At 35.1% G+C, this 18,372-nt stretch overlaps 1 protein-coding gene across 4 annotated transcripts in view; it reads left to right on the forward strand.

Moving 5' to 3' along the window:
• Positions 1 to 18,372, forward strand: part of LOC110255677 (uncharacterized) — a 1,749,062-nt gene that overhangs the window by 812,298 nt on the left and 918,392 nt on the right. For 2 of the 4 annotated variants that reach the window (XR_014817784.1, XR_014817782.1), the window contains exons 1-2: positions 11,529 to 11,747; positions 13,241 to 13,314. The gene's annotated coding sequence lies outside the window, so the exon portion shown is untranslated. Of the gene's footprint in view, positions 1 to 11,528; positions 11,748 to 13,240; positions 13,315 to 18,372 lie in introns of those variants that run through there. The other 2 variants (XR_014817781.1, XR_014817783.1) reach the window with 1 other exon arrangement.

The following is an 18,372-nucleotide window of genomic DNA, read 5'->3' on the forward strand; positions in this document are numbered from 1 at the left end:
AGGGCTGCACCTGCAGCATATGGAAGTTCCAAGACTAGGGGTCTAATCAGAGCGGTAGCTGCTAACAGTTCACAGCAGTGCTAAATCCTTAACCTATTGAGCAAGGCCAGGGATCTAACCTGAATCCTCGTGAACGCTAGTCAGATTCATTTCTGCTGAGCCACGAGGGAATTCCAGGTTATTTTTTATTTAATATTGCTTAGTGATACCTTATATTTCTACTTAGATTTAAAAAAAAAAAAAAAACCTCTGTCATTAAAAGTGTAGAAACCATCAGATGTGTTTTTGAGAGGAACAATTTTTTTTTTCTGGGTAGAAAATGTATCAAATATAATAATAAAAGAATAAGAATATCTTAACAGAAAATTTTCTTTCAACACAGAAAGGCACAGATTTGATCACATGGGGGTAAAAAAAAAAGATCCTGAGAGATAATGTGCCTTGTCAGTACTCACCCAGCTAGGTTGTTGCAAAGCTCCTATAACATAAACCTATATATCCCTAGAGCTATATTGACATAGATCCATTTATTTTTTTTCTCAGCTTTATTCTCCTTAATAGTCAAGAAGAATATGTGTGTATTCTGTAGTCATATTACAAACATTTTCATTTTAGCTTGCTAATGTTTAACTCATTGTAGCTGATTAATCAAAAATGGGGGGAAGGAAGCTAATATAAGATTAAAGTCAATGTTATTGATCTGCAACAATTCATTGTGGCTTAATATAAATGCAGCTAACATAGTACACCTTGAGGGAGCAGCAAAGTAAATGTTTTCATGAAAGAAAAATATTAAAATTGGTATTTTTTATTGAAATCAGGGGTGATAGATGTAAGTAGAACTATGCAAATGCTTAAATATTTTCTTTGTCAATGAAGAAATCCAATATTAAGCTATAACTTGAGTCATGAATCAAAAGATCACACATAGTTAAACAAATGCATTAGGGCTACTCATATTGAAAATAAGAAAGCTATCTTATTTTCACATTGCTAATCATTTTTGAAAATATATGAAATCATTTTTCTCAGACATGTATAGTATTAATTTGTAAGTAAAGTATATCAGTATAATTATCCCTATTTGGAAAATATGACTTAGGAAAGCGAAGAAATTTGATCCTTAACATAAATCTAATAATCAGGGCCTGGACTAAATTACAAACTATATGATTTAACATTTCTACTCTCTATCACAGTCACTATTTTTTTTGGCCTCCTTTTTTTTTTTTTTTTTTTTTTTTTTTTTTTTTTACAGCCAAACCCACAGCAGCATATGGAAGTTCCCAGGTTAGGGGTCAAATTGGAGCTACAGCTGCCTGCCTACCCCACAACCACAGCAACATGGGATCCAGGCCACGTCTGCAACCTATGCCACAGCTCATGGCAACACCAGATACGTAACCTGCCGAGAGAGGACAGAGGTAAAACCTGCTTCCTCGTGGATACAAGTTGGATTCATTTCCACTGCCTCACAACAGGAATTCCTATCACAATCACTTTTGAGGTAATGCGTTTAGGAATTATATAAAAACATAAAAACAGGAAATGCATACAATGGAATAAAAATATGTTATTTTTAGCTATAAAGTGAATAAGAATACCCTCCTCATATCCTAATTTTACATGGAATTGCCATTTGTTTGTCCCAGTTTGTCCCATATTCCAAACGTGAAAATCGAATGAATCAATTCTAACGATACTCCTATCTTTTGTTTAATACATATACGTGAAACATCCTTTTGCTGTTGACTGTCAAAACTTAATCTATTGTGAAACCTAAATGAAATCTTTGGGGCCTAAAATGAAAGTTTTCTAGGGTTTCAATATATTGTTTTTAATAATCTATGAGAGTATTTTTTTAATTAAAAAGAATATAAAGATGCAAATATTTGAAAAGTTCTTGCTGAAAAAAAAAACTTGCTTTATTGAATCATACAAAACAGACAAGCCTTTCACATTTCTAAAGTTTGTTGTAGGAGGGCACCATTTAATGGTGACTTAGAGAGTTGTAATTATAGGATAACTATATCTCCTTATGGACCTGAGTGATTACTTACCAGTAAAATTCTAACCTTGCCATTTGCAGTGACTTCCAATTTTCTCTCTAACTGAGGGGGAGGTGAATAAGAGACTACATACGTTTCAGAGTTGTTCATGGCTGGCCTGGATGATAACTCACATTGTTTTTACCTCTCAGAGAACTCTTCTTTGCAAGCATTCTTCCATTTCAGATACCTATGAAAACTTAGAAAATTTTAAAAATCTTAGAAAATATGATAACTGGAGTTTCCATCGCGGCATAGTGGTTAATGTAACTGACTAGGAACCATGAGGTTGCAGGTTCGATCCCTGGCTTCGCTCAGTGGGTTAAGGATCTGGTGTTGCCATGAGCTGTGGTGTAGGGCACAGATGCTGCTCAGATCCTGAGTTGCTGTGGCTCTGGTGTAGGCTGGTGGCTACAGCTCCAATTAGACCCTAGCCTGGGAACCTCCATATGCCACGGGTGCATCCCTAGAAAAGACCAAAAAAAAAAAAAAAGAAAGAAAGAAAATATAATAACTTAGAAATCCAAAACCTGAGTTTTCTCCTGACCTATCTGAATCATCAGTTTTTTTGCTTGAAATGGAAATTAATATCCTTTTGAAATCATTGTGAGGTTCAACCATATAACACACATATGCTTTACAAACCATAAAGTACTAAAACACACAACAAAAATAGTAACAATAATGCAGGTTTTAAAATGTGCAGACAATTTTCTTTAGGACTTTACAAAATGTCCTACAGGCCAAAAAAAACAAGACTTTAAAATAAGTATAACAGTAGCCTTTCATAGGTAACAGAGTAGAAGCTCCAGAGTTTGGTTTGAAGTAAATGACTGCTGATTATAGAGTATAAGGAAATTCATCCCAACTAATTTGCAACTTTTCCCTAAATCTAGTTATCTAAATTGACTTCTGTAGGTTTTTTATAAATGCTCTCTCTTAGGATTATGTTTTTTGAAGCTTGGAGATATATTTAACATTATACCTTGAATACTAGAGGAAAAAATTATGAAAAAAATGACAGCAATAGAGGAGTCACCAAAATATTCCAAATATGCTATTTGACAGAGGAAGCATACCACAGCATCTAACTTTAGTTTATGAAAACTTTGTGAAGTCTCCTCAGCAGGAACCAAGTTTTTGTCTACTCTCAGTTTTGCCTCCATCTTGGTTTGAAATATTTTTCTTTCAAGAGTCTATAGTAAGTGGGTTGTTTTTGTTTTGTTTTGTTTTTCCTTTTTTTCTGTGAAACAGTTGTACAGTACCATGGGATTAAAATGCCAGATTTAGTTTTATTCCACTAAGAACAGTAATTTCTTAATATTTCAATACATTTCTCTTGTAAGTTAAGATTCAGGAGTTCCCGTCGTGGCTCAGTGGTTAATGAATCCGACTAGGAACCATGAGGTTGCGGGTTCGATCCCTTGCCTTGCTCAGTGGGTTAAGGAGCTGGCATTGCCATGAGCTGTGGTGTAGGTTGCAGATGCAGCTTGGATTCCGCGTTGCTGTGGCTCTGATGTAGGCTGGCGACTGCAGCTCCGATTCGACCCCTAGCCTGGGAACATCCCTATGCCGCGGGAGCGGCCCAAGACATGGCAAAAAGACAAAAAAAAAAAAAAAAAAAAAAAAAGAAGAAGATTCAAATATGTGATATTATAATTAGGGAGAGAAAATCTATAATGTAAGCATTGCTTGAACTATAGACATAGAAGACGTTATGCCATCTTAGATATATTTTGATGCTTAATTAGTCATGTGTTATTTTGGTAATCTTTTTGTATTACAAATGTTGGTCTAAGATGCATCCTAAGTGATTTCTGAATTTCATATATAAACACGTAAACATTTTCTTAGCCATGATGCCTCCCACAACACCACCACCAAAGCAGAGACTTAGATAAGCTGTTGCATTCAGGTAGTTTGTCAAGACGTGATCCTAGAAAACAGGAATAGTGGAATGAGGACAAAATAATAGAAGAGAGAAGGGACTCTTTGACCAGGGACGCTGAAGGTTTCCATTAATTTAATCATGGTAGTTGCAGGTTCCTTGTGGAAGAGAAAAAGCAATCACAGAAAGGAGTCACTGTTTCTTGGTTAAAGAAAATAGTAAATGACCAGTATAGTAACTGATCGTTAGGGAATGGTAGTGAGGCTGTTATACAATGTAAGCAAGAAATAAGATGTTTGGTACCAAGATGATCCATGAGGGTGTGTTTTGTTACCTATCCAATTTTACATTAGAAGGACAAATGCAGGAGTTACAAGAATAGAAGGGCAAGATGACAGTGCTGAGTATCTGTATCAGCATCTGAGTCACACCAAGAGTAAAGTCACCCAGTCTTACGTAGTCTAGCACAGGGGCTGACATAGGGTGAAGGCAATTTATAGTGAAGAAAATCTAAAATAATGGAAAAAGAGAACTGGTATCAACTGAGACACCAAGACCAGATGCTTGGGTAGGAACCCTAATTCATTATCATATTCAACTGTTTCTGAGTTTACCCAGAAAAAGAGGGCAATATGGATACTGGCAGTTTTTCCCAAATGGGTAACTATTATAACCAGCAAGTGGATCCTAAATGGACAATGGATAGACTCTTGAACAGGCTGTATTTTCCCACACAGATTCCACCTAAGAACAGAGGCTCCTCTCTTAGCTGTCAAAAGGTAGATGTGTGTGGTTCACAAATGAGTCCTTAACCCTGGAATTGCCCTTTGCAGCCTCAACCCGAGATTAAATCATCTCCCCAAGGATGTTGAGCCCACGCTCAATAACTGGTCACCTCTCTCACTTTCTCATAGGTCTTGTTGCCCAGAGTGCTCTGAGTAAACTTCCTTTAGGCAAATCACTCTCTCAAAGAATGTTTGCCAGAAATACAAATGGCCATAGACTGCTTTATAAAAAAATGTTCACAGTATGTATTTATACGTGGCATATATTCATCTCAAAGTTAGACATAACTTTCTCTTTCTCCAGCCCACATCCTAAACATGTTATATGCTATCTTCATAAGTAGACTCCAATGACCTTTAAACAGTGAAACTCTCCCTTAATAGTTATAATCTCATTCTATAACTGAGGGATTGAATATGCCATATTGTTGCCTATATCTGCACCTTTATGTATATTTTATCTACCTTCTTCTACCTATCCCTTGTTTAGCTAGTTTATACTTGTCTATTAAATATTCTGATATTTATATAGTATAGTATTGAAAAATATTGTGAATACTTCTGTAATAATATTTTAAACTTTCCAGTACTAATAGATGTAATTGTTACCCTAATGTAATATAAGTTCTTTAGGGCCTGGAACCAAATCAGAGGGGAGTAAAGTAATTATATGCTCACGGGCTGTGGAATTGAGATGTTTTTAATTTATTGTGAGGAATAAGAAATTTAAGAGTGTAACTCGACACCCACATGAAATAAATCTGCATTTCTAGGACCTAAACCAGTGTCTCTGAAACAAATGATTATTTGTTGAACAAATAAATGAACAACGGAAGGAATGATTGGCTGATTGATGAAAGGAAGACTAAAAACAAAAAGGTGAAGAAATATTAATTTCAATTATGGGCATATTCCCATAAGACTAATGTGTTTATAAAAATATTTTAACAAAACTTCACATTAGATTTTTGGCTTAGGTATTATTATTGCCATTTACTAGTTGAGAAAAATGAGTTTCATGGATTTAAGTAATTTTCCAAAAGTTATAGCCACTACATTAAATGATACTTCAGACCCTGATAGAATTAACTTTCAGTTATAGTTATTTTATAAATAGACACAGACCGACAGACAGGTAGATGGGGTTTGTGTGTGTGTTTAAAGGACAGTGAGTTTAGGATGCTATGCAGTGAGAGATGAATGTGACATGAATGTTGGCAATAGCAGAGGAAATAGAATGAGATTGACTCCAAGTGGTATTTTGAAGGACAACTCGGTCAGCAAGATCTATTGGCTAGTTAGATATCAGGAGAAAAAGCTATGGACTAATCAATGCCAATAACACATTTGTAGCCTGTGTGAATTGGAGAATGGTGGTTCAATTAACAAAACTATAAGAATCAAGGTTTGGAGTTAGTGAGAGGGAAATAAAAAATTACTTGGAGAATGTTGGTTTTAAGGTCATTTCAAGATCTCTCAATGGAAATTCAAGATAGGAGTTCTGGGGAGATGAGAAGAGAAATAACATTAATGTTACTAATATATTAATATTAGGAATTTTAAAATGCGCTTTGAAATTTTTATTGACTATAAAATTCATACAGCATTGTGTTAGCTTCAAATCAAAGACAGTCAGTACAATGAAACGAAAGCAGGATAGAGCCAGAATTGTGACTGTAGGTGCTTCTATTTCAAATTTTATTTTAAATAATAATAGGTAATACATATGCAATACATCTATACTGACTTCAGAAACTCATAATGTATGAGTGAATTTGAGAGTAAATATTTTGTAATCTAACAAAAGAGTAAAATAAGTTGTTTTTTATCATTTATTACCTTTTGGCATTTTTCTAGACTCATGCTTCATCTGACCTGGATCAAAATTATTATTATGTTAGCATTACAACATAACCAGCTTTTCAAAGAAGAAAAATATGCTGTTCACAGAATAAGGAAAACCTGCATTTTTCTTTTCCCTTTTGGCTTCACCATAAATCTGTATTCTAATACTAATAGAACATAGGATCATGATATTCTTCTTCCCTTTTTAAAAAGATTACCTTGTTAAAGTTCACCTCAGCCTTGCAGTTGGCTTTAAATAGTATATGGAACAATGCTATTCATATAGTTCATTTCATTCGCATGACATATGTATCCTTTACACACAAACTATACATAGAAATAGGATAGAATGTCACCTCTTCAATGTGTGTAGCCACATGACAGGTTTTAAGAAAGAAAGAAAACATAAATAAAACTTCTTTCCCACAAAAATAACATACCAGTTCAAAAGTAGACTTAAAAATATAAATCGTGGAGCTGTTTTTCAATAAACAATAGAAATTTCCTTCCACCACATAAAAACCTGAAATATCAATAAGGTTGATTCTAGATTGCCCATAGAATTCCAAGGATGATTAACAGCAAAATCCAGTGATGACAATGAACAGGTGATCCTTATACCCATGACCACCACAGGGCGACCCTCTCCACTCCCACTGAGCTTTACCAGTTGGGCCAGGGTGCTTTAGAAGAATCAGAGCTGACTCTTCTGATTACATTTTCAGTTGGTTACATGTTTAGTCAGAACATCACAGTTCTCTGTACATTCTTATAAATAGGCAGATTTATATTTTGAGATCGTATTGCTGATGGATGAAGAACACAGTTGTTGGTTTCAAACAGACCTGGGTCTTCCACCTATCAGCTCCAAAACCTTGGACTTCTATTACTCTTTTATCAGCCAAGGTTTTCCAATTAATGAAATGGTAATTATAAATTATCTGTCTTACAGAATTGTGATGATTACAAATAATTGCTCCTGTAAAGACAGTCATTCATGGCTTGGTTCATAGCAGGGGACCAGAAAATGGTGTTTATTTTTTATTAACACAATTAAAATTATTATTAGAAAGGTTATTTTATTCAAGCAAAAATTATACCTCTTAAAATATAAAAATTCATGATAGAATACAAATTAAAATCCAAAAGTTTTCAAAAATGCTCCTGATCTTTGAGAAATTAAGATGGACATAAAATGATATTAGCATCTTGCTCCATTAAAAAAGAGAAGACATATATCCCATGGAATACAAATCATATTTAAGCATTCAAAAGTAATTTATTTCCATAAGCTTTTAAATATCTAACTTTATTTACAGTATTTCATTGCATTGTTCACTGTAACAATTTTCTGCATAATTTAATATTAATTGAAGACATTGAAAATATTCAACATATCTCTGTAATAATGACAGGATAAATTTTATATGTAGAACTTTGTGTTATTTTTACATTTACTTTTGTGACAGAAAATATAATTAGCTTGCTTAAATAGCATGTCGGATCCAAGACTTAGTTTTTTGTCTGAATATTGGGCTTTCTTTGAAAAAATATTATTTCTACTATATAAAATAAATGTTGCATCTAAAATGTATGTATATGCATTGATATATATATATGTAAATAAATTCTAAAAGGCAAAAATAATTTTGAGGGTTATTTGTGGTATATCAAAATACAAGTATCTTCTCATTTTTACTTCTTAACCATCTCAGAAAAAAAATCCCAGTAATTGTAAGGATGTTAAAGGCATTGACCATAATGAAAATAGTACGTTGTACATTTATGAAAGAACAAGACATACTAAGATTTTGCTAAGGGGAATTCCCACACATTTTCCCAGTTCTTTTTGTTTGTTTGTTTGTTTTTATATTATTAAAGTATAGTTGACTTACAATGTTTTGTCAAGTTTTGTTGTACACAAAGTGACCCAATCACACACATTTTCCTCTGCTGTACAGTAGGATACCGTTGCCCAGCCAATCCAAATATAACAGTTTGCATCCAAAAAATCCCCCCCAAACATTTGCCCAATTATTAGCTGCAAACACTCAACCCTGGATTTGGGTGGCAGAGAAGAGGTAAGAAAGCAGAGGATGAATTAGGCAAAAGCCTGAGTTTGAGATCACCCATCAATCTGAGGACCTGGTCAAATATGATAGCAGAATGGCCCATCAGAGATGCCCATGCAATAATCCCAAGAAGCTGTAGATATGTTATGTTACATGTCAAAGAGGATTTTTCATATTTACTAAAGATCGTAGACCTCGATCTAGAACAATCATCTCTACTAAGTTTACGATAAAGCAAATCCAATATTCCCTTGAAATATATAATAAATGCATTTATGAAAGTTCATTTCATATTATATCTGGCAAAATGTAAGAGATTTATGTTTTACTTCCAGAAAATAGACTTTTTTTTTAACCTCCGTGACTTTCTGGCTGGACACTGGATGGTCAAAGCAGATTTAGGACATCCCTTGATTACATAGCTACTTCTAGCAACATTGTCCTCACCCAGTTAAAGCCAATATGTATCTCCAGAGATGGTGATAATTAAAAACACCTCTCCCATTTTTCCATAACTCTTACTGGGAATCACAACTATCTTAAGTGAAAACCATATTAGTAAGTCATGAAAGAGATACACAGGCCAAAAAGTGACCTTGCCCTCAGGCATCTTACAGTTTCAATAATGAAATAAGGTTAACATATAGACATACTTAATATATAACATGAAATACATATTTTGAAAAAATTGGGGAAGTACTCCCAAATTATGATAGTCTTCACTTTGCAGGACTGTCCACATTATCATTTACAGTAGCAAATTGAATAAGGCGAACTGTTTTAATATTCAGAACAACTATTTTATAATGTTCTAAAGTGGTCCATATTCTGACCTATTTGAGGAATGGCAATTTTTCTGTCCTAAGAGTCAGAACTGACTGGATTTTAGAAATATTTTTCAAGAATTTGTTAAAACAAATGAATTTGAAAATGTATCAACTTTAGTTTTCTGCCTCACCCCCTCTATCTTCACATCCCTCAGTTCTTTATATGTTCGTTGTGTGGCCTCTGAAGTCATTTGAGTTGCTTCGTTTGCAATCCCAGAACATATAGCAAACTTATGATATCATTATTTCGTTCCTTATTTTCTCTTTTAAGGTCGTAAGGATTCAGTGAGATTGTGTATGTCAGGAACTGGTACAGGGCCTGAACACAGAGTGATTGAGTAAGCATTAGCTACTTGTGTAGTGTTAGCTATTACAGTAAATGTTTCAGCATATTTACCTATTGCTGCTCTTAAAGCAAAGTGAACTTTTCATTTGATCATGTTTGGATACTTGACAAATAAAATTTTGGGGTTATTTTTAGCTTAGTCATGTATTTCTAGAAAAACCCTGTTTATTTTCTCCTCAGATAATTTTAATTATCTTGAAGCCTCTGAATTAACCAATTTTGGATATTTTGGGATAATATTAACTCATAATGCTCTTGAAGTTCTTAGATATCTATGGTGTTCCTTTACATGCATTGGGTTTCTTTTTTCATTGGTCTTCTTGGAAATGTTGCCATGGTGGTGATTTGGTTTAATGTATTTTCCCTGTGGTGTCATTCTGTCTTTCTGATGATGTACTTACCTTTATTTGGCAAACCAAGTGGGTACTGTTAGACACAAAATCAGCTTGAGTGTACTAAATAGAGCCATGTAACATCACTAGTAGGACTTATCAGATTCCTTTTTTGGTGAGTCTGTATTTGATTACATGTAAAATACACCCAATTTTTAGGCTCTTACTGTAGTTTTGACCTCGATTTTGTCTTTATTAATACTCTTGTCTGCTCTCAGAGAGTGAAGCAATTGTCTTTCTGGATCTCAGCCATCTCATTGAGCCAAACAATCTTGACTCAGAACACCTTTTTGCTTTTTTTTTTTTTTTTTTTTTAAGGGATAACACCTGGCATATGAAAGTTCCCAGGTTAGGGGTTGAATTGGAACTGCAGCTGCTGGCCTATACCACAGATGCAGCAATGCCAGATCTGAGCCATGTCTGCAAACTGCACTGCAACTTGTGGCAACGAAGGGTCCTTAGCCCACTCAGCAGAACCAGGGACTGAGTCCGCATCCTCATGAATACTAGCTGGGTTCATTTCAGCTGAGCCACAACAGGAACACAATTTTCTGCCTTTTGTGGTAATGACTTTTGTCAGAATTTCCTATTTAATCTTCAAAAACCTCATGATGATCTTTGCAGATACCTCATTCCTGTAAGTGGTTTTTTTTTTTTTTTTTTTTTTTTCGATTTTCTATAAGGAATAAAGAGGAGGATTTATTTGCCCTGTGTGGTGGTCTTCATTTTTTTGTTTCCCCAGAGATCATGACACTTTGTCAGACATGAGAAACTGTGCACTGATTTCTAGTGGTCATATTTCACCCTCCCTTTGCCAAAGGTTTTCAGTTCCTCTATTAATTCTAGGCATTATCAGCGTGGGGTTTTAGGCAACATTTGTTTCCAGACAGACATAGAATCTTTCCTTTATTGATGCCCTGTTAACAGCTGAATTTTCTCTCCATTTCCCTTGCTACAACTAATTGCTCGAAAAACGTTTGCATGGTATTTATTTTACCTCAGAAGCTACACATGCTTGGCTAAATACTCAAACTCCAGTAATTGGTCCTGAACAACTGTGTACATCTGCTAGGAATATTCCTACACTCAGTAGCAAGCGTGGGATCTTGCTAGAGTCCTGGAGGTCACCCAACAGACTTTTCCTCCTTCATCTCAAACTCCTCTGCCAGGTCCTCTGCCATCTCTTAGTAGGTTATTCCTGGAAGAGCCATCTCAGCTGTTGCTTTAAATAAGGTCACTTTTTCCTGGTGAGCCACACCTGGGCAGGACTAGCCCCGCCCTCGCCAAGTTGCTGGATGACTTTCCCAGTTCACCCTGCACCTCCCAGAGACAGTTAGTTCGGCCAGGCCCGCTCCTCACAAACACGGCGTGGCCCAGCATGGCTGGTTTGTGGTTCCAAAAGACCACAAATAAGCTATTTGGTTCCAAGAAGTCAACAAAAAGCTGTGTTTTGTTTTGCTTTGCTTTTCCTTGCCATGTTTGGAAGAAAGTTCTTCAGCCTGAGTTGGAATCTTAGGAAGGGGAATGGAACTGGTAAGCTTTAGGTAAGTTGACCAGTGATACAACAAAAGTTTCAGTGAGAATTACTAACCTTCCCATTTTTTTTTTTTTTTTGATTAATGGTTCATATGGCTGGACATTTTTCAACATCAAATGTTTAAAAGTGTGTGTGTAATGTTTTAAAAATCCCTTGTATAACTTGGGAAAAATCAAGGTTTCTGAGAACATTGATAGATTGTGGAATACAACAAACTGCAATTCCTGTGTTAAATTAAAATTGGTGATTCTTCATGGCTTGTGATAATGATCTGGTTTCCAGGGTAAAAAACTCTAAAGACCTCACATATCCAAAACTAAGGTAATGCTAAGTGACAGTTTGATTAGTCTCTCTCATATGGGAAGAGAAGAAAAGGTGTATCATTTGGGGCAGAAGTAATTAAGCCTCACTTAGTGTTCCTGTTCAAGGTCTGTAAAAGAGCACTGGTGATATTAGAACAAGAAAAGGATACTAGTTAGAGACCACTGTCACCTCCAATTTTGTGGTTGTTGTAGATGGAAGGAATGTGCAGCTTGAGCCTCAAATTCTGAAGCCTATTCGTATATGTATTGAACTTATTAGAGTGAAACACACTGCAGTGACCCAAATCTGGAAGAACTTCATAGCATACACTTTGATGCTGGGATAGGTTTAAGTCTGGTCCACAGAGAAACACCAGTATTCTTACTCTGTGCATTTTCAAAATCAGCTCACTTTCTTTACTCATATTTGTCTAATCCTTTCCATTGTGCTGTGTTAATATACGTCTGTTTTCATGGTAAGTGATGGATAAATTTCTTGGAGAGAAGCTCTATGTAATTTATTTCTTCAATCAGTACATATAATAAGAGTTTATTAAAATGCTTCATGTTTTTTTTTCCTTTGGTTATCAAAATATTTTAGGAGACCCCTCAAAAAAACAAAAAAACAAAAAAACCCTTCACATCTTGACAGACAACCAACAATACCGTTGGCCTTTTTGGGTGTGTGTGTGTGTCTCTCTTTTTAAATCAACAAAACAATTTGATGCTTAAAAGATAGGAGTATTTCCCAATCAGACTGAAGTCTAGAACATATATATGTTTGTGTGTGTGTGTGTGTGTGTGTATATATATATATATATATATATATTTTTTTTTTTTTTTTGATCCGGGAAATGGCGGAACGCTAGGGGCGGGGAGGACACGCAGCAGCACTTGGTGCTCCTGGCGCCGGTTGGGGCGGTGGGGTCAGGTGCTGAGAACGCAACGTGGCGGTGAGGACATCTGATCCCGCCAGAGCAGAGGCAGGAAAGATGGGCGTCTGGGGCTCGTAATTTACATAAAATTGGCGTTGATACTCGCGCACTGCTGCCGCCGCCGCCTGACCACCACCCACTTCGCCGGACTTCTGCTCCAGGAAGGGGCTGGGTCCTTCTGGAATTCATCGTCATCTTCATTGCTTTTGTGGCTTCTTTTCAAAATGAGAAACCTTTTTTTTTTTTTCTTTTTTAATTTTTAGGAAGAATCAGATTCAAAATAAGACATTAACTGCGAAATCCAAAATGGCTGCGCTTACCCTATTGATAAAAACAGGTGAGTCTCCAAAAGATATAATCAATCTTCACATTTATTTTAAGTAGTAAATAATATAAATAAGTATTGTTATTCTGAGTGGCAATTTAATGCATGTATTCGATTAACAATTATAACTTCTGTACATCCTAAATGCTTATGTAGCTTTGTACTTTTTTCTTTTTTTTTTTTTTTTTGCGTGGGGTTAGTTCTCCATTACATAAAAAGAGAATGAATCAACATTTTATTGTGGAACCTGGGAATCAAATTTTAAGACTAGAAGGAGGAGAACTTCCTACTGTTTCAGATATCTGGGAAACTATTTTGACTCTACATACAAAAAAATGTCAGTATAGATACTTGTGATCAAGTACAGTATGCCCTTGTCATACAAAGGATTTTCCATGACCATTTTATATAAAATAGTACTTCCCACAGCTTCACACTATTCTCCTTTATCTTTCTTTTCCCTTTTTTAATAATTACAGCTAACAAATTTTGCAGTATAGCTAACCCATAAAGCTCTGTTCTAAGTATTTTACCTATATTAATTTATTTAATATGCTTTACAATATTGGGTTATTATTATCTATGATTTACAAACTAGGAAACAGAAATGCACAGACTTAAGAATGGCTCCAGTGTCATGCATGTCATACAGTAAGTGAGGGGAGGTGCTCCCAGGTTTCAAAACACAGCAGTCAGCCTAGAGTTTGTGCCCTAAGCAACTGTACAAAAGTGTCTCTACTTTCACATGACTTACTGCTACTTTGTATATTGTATGTGTATGTATGTATGCCTGTTTATTTTCTCTGTCTCCTTGATAGGATGCAGGCTTTTTAAGAATACAGATTTTTTTTTTTTCTTTTTACTGATGAGCCTCATTAACTAGAATATTGTCTGTCTCATGGTAGGCCTTCAACTAGTTAACAAACAGAAACAATCAGAGAATGAATGTACCATTACCACCTTTAAATCTACATTATTTTCATACATAGATGTTTTGATAGCATCACATTTATGACTTCAGAGTCCTGAGCTCTGTCAGTAGGTCCATAAAGAGCACAACATAAAATGATCCATAAATAACATGAAACTGAAGGTAAAGTCAAGCAGACAACTCCAAGTGACTACAGAAAGATGCTATTTAGGATAAACAGAAAGGAAACAAGCAGTACCACAATAAAGCAAGAGAGCTTAAAAGTAAGTTTATGAGCAAAAGATAGATACTTGAGACTTACAGACCGGTAGCCTTCTACATGTATTGTATGCATATTTTAGCATAAACAATGGAATGAATAGAGGGTGTGGAATAAATAAATCGTAATTTTTATTTCATTTTTCTTAAATCCCATTTGCAAGATATTAATATACAAAATATAGTAGACTATTTCACATGTAACATTCATAAATTGGTAATAGATCATCAAGGGCAGCTATGCTTAAAATCTAGTGATGAAGTAACAAAATAAACTGAGTTTGAGGCCACCTGAAAAAGAAGCCACTGTAAAACATGGCCATCTTTTGGTAGTTCATCACCTAGGTAACTTTTCTCATAGGGCAAGGTAACTTTTGGTAGTTCATCGCCTAGGTAGCTTTTCTCATAGTATCTCCAGCTTTGATACTATGGTACAGATACACTAGTGTTTCTACATGTACTTTGGCACTTGATATTATGATGAATTATAAAGTTCTCAAAATAAGTTTTTATGTCATGAATCCAATTTCTTTTATGTTGTCAATGACAATGACAGAGGCTACATCCTTAATTTCACAGATCTACAGCAGGCCATAGCTTTGTGCATCAGTTTTTTATAACCTGGATCTTAGAAAACGTAAGGCAGCAAAAATGTCTACAAACCCTTATCATACCACAGAACCCTAAGCATCATCTGTGATATCTGGGTATTTGAGGTTAGAGGAGAGTGAGAGGTAGCTGCAGTGCAAAAGGAAGAGGCAAAGGGCAGTTGTGCTATCAGATTGCCCTCATGTGCAGCTTTAGAAATAGTTTAGGTGTCGTATCCTCTCTCCTAATAACTTGCCCCTATATATTATTGGTAGTCACAGGTGACTTTAAAAGCAGGTCAGTGTCATAATTATAGGGGAAAAAAAAGCTAAAACTAGACATTCTCTGAGAAATACACTGCAATGAGAGATTTTATTTTTGTTTTTGTTTATGTAAGACTGTCTCTCAAATCCCTTTTTCATTATTGTTGGTTGCTTGGTTGGCCCTAGATGTTGCTTGGAGGCTGACATAGGATGGAATGGATACTAATGAGGGAGCAGGAAGGAAAGGAAGTATCAGAGAAGAAAAGTTTTCTCATTTTGCCATACTATGCCTGGTCTCAGCTGACGTTCGTGAGAACAGAGTTGGTAAAGACTTCCATATCTGGTTGTGAATCTTAGATGAATTAATCTTTGTCTCTCTGAGCCTTAGTTGCCCCATTTGTACAAGTAGAAATATTAACAGTCCTGAATTGTTATGGTTGTTTTGAAGATTAAAAAAAGAAAATAGAGTAATTATTGTGGCTCATTGGTAATGAATCCAGCTAGTATCCATGAGGACGAGAGTTCGATCCCTGGCCTCAATGGGTTAAGGTTCTGGCGTTGCCCTGAGCTTTGGTATAAGTCACAGAGGTGGCTTAGATCCTGTGTTACTGTGGCTGTGGTGTAGGCCAGCAGCTATAGCTCTGATTCACCCCCTAGTCTGGGAACTTCCATATGCCATGGGTATGGCCCTAAAAACACAAATAAATAAATAAAAATAAAAAAGCAAATGTTTTAAAGTACCTATAATCATATTTGATGCACATTAAATACACATTATTTTATTATTATATTTTTCTTTCAAAATAAAATCCAGCTTCGATACTATGGTACAGATACTGTAGTATTTCTATATGTACTTTGACACTTGATATTATGATGAATTACAAAGTTCTCAAAATAAGTTTTTATGTCATGAATCCAATTTCTTTTATGTTGTCAATGACAATGACAGAGGCTACATCCTTAATTTCACTAAATGTATTTTATTTATTATTTCTGATGATTTGAGGAAAGACACATTGTCATAAGCAGCTGTCCTTTTAATTTTTGCTTATGATAGTTCTGAAAAAATTCATCTTTATTTAAAGAATTTGAAAACATGAATTAATTATAAGATTTTAGCACTTCTTTTTGTTCTATAAAGCCAAGTTCCCAGATGTTTAGCTAAATTTCAAGCAACATTTATACTTTATTGATGATATTTGTTATTAAAAGTTTGCAAATATATGTCTCTTTTAAAAATTTTTATGTTGGGGATGTTTTAAAAACTCCAGTTCTATAAGTATAACCCTTTTTGTGCCAGTGTTAGTTTTTTATGTCTGTGGCACAAATAACATTTCCCTTATTTTCAGTCTGCAAATTTTAATCCACAGGGGTGGCTAGAGTATTGGGCATTGGTTGCCTTAACAAAATAAAACATCCTCTACTATCCTTAAATTTTTTGGAGCAAATGCAGTAAGATGTAATGAATCTTACATCACATTCTCAGTTTTCTCTTTCTTGAAATGGAGGTGAAAAATGATTATTGTTGTTATAATTTGACTTTATTGTGCAGCCTCCTAGGTACACTCCAATAGCATGCAGAACTTTGCTAAGTCCCAGTAGAGGACTGGCTATTCCTAAATAGCTCCTGAAAAAACCCAGAGCAACCCAGGAATCTGAATTAGTTTGACAAGTTACAGAATATCTATAAAAATGCCTTCTGTGTCAAATATTAGTCAGCATAGTAGATTATTAGACATAGCCTTTTTCTAAAATGATAATTTAAAAAAGTCTCTTCGGATACATCTGGATAAGATTAAACAAACTTCCATAAATCAGCACAATCATGATATAAGGGAACCACTGTACAACTGGTAAAAATAAGCATCTGCCTATTACCAGGTCAAAACTAAATGTCCACAATTTAGCTTTATTATCACACAAAAATTTTATTCTATTTAATGTTAGCACCGTCGTGTACTAAGTCCTCCCATCTTAGAGTCAGCATCATCCTTCGCACCTAATTCTCTTGCTGTCTTCCAATCTGCCAGAAATGGCTCTATAATGAAAATGAAATGGAAATTATGTCTGCTAATGTTTAATTGAATTGAGTATCATTGGTCGACCATCAGAACATTTTTTCATTTGTAGAAAATGAAAGAGAATCTCTATATCCAAATACTGTGTGCAAAATCAGTGTCATATACATATTATCATAGTTTCTCATATGTGTAAATGGGAAATGTTTGGATCATGAAATGACAGCACTCTCTGGGCATCACCTGGAAGCATTTATTTTAGATACTATAATTAAATATTTTAAGATTTTAAGGTAAATTTTTATTTAAATGATAATCAACCATTATATTAACTCTGGTAAATTGATAAAGATTTTTTTTTTCTTGTTAACATCAAGTAAAATACAGAAGACAACAATTACATGGAATATATTAAGTGCTTAAGGAACTTTTTCAGGAGCTCCTGTTGTGGCTCAGTGAAAACAAATTTGACTAGCATCCATGAGGATGTAGGTTCAATCTCTGGCCTCGCTCAATGGGTTAAGGATACAGCGTTGCCATGAGCTGTGGTGTACGTCACAGACTTGGCTCGGATCCTGAGTTGCTGTGGCTGTGGCTGTCAGCTGTAGCTCCAATACGACCCCTAGCCTGGGAATCTATATATGCTGCAGATGTGGCCCTGAAAAAGCCAGAAAAAAATAAAATAAAGGAAATTTTTCTAGTCAAAAAAGCAGGCTTAACCTGCAGTCTATACTGGGACTCAACTTCATGTTGTGCATTTCTGCAGTCACTGTTTTTTTTTGTTGTTGCTGAGTGACAAATGACTGCAAAATTAGTGGCTTAAAACAACAGGCATTTATTACCTCATTTCTGTGTGTCAGGAATCCAAGCACAGCTTAACATCTTAAAAACCTGTAGTCAACATCCAAGGTGCAGGTCCTCTTCTAAGCTCACTGGTATCTTTTAAAAATAAACATCGACTTTGTTCAAAAAGAGTATTGCAGTAGGAATAATGCACTGATCTTAGGAT

This window comes from Sus scrofa, chromosome 10, assembly GCF_054392235.1.
Source record: "Sus scrofa isolate SSC_HxYL_T2T_F1_AM1 chromosome 10, Sscrofa_HxYL_maternal_Yorkshire_Landrace_v2.0, whole genome shotgun sequence".
Classification (NCBI taxonomy): domain Eukaryota; kingdom Metazoa; phylum Chordata; class Mammalia; order Artiodactyla; family Suidae; genus Sus; species Sus scrofa.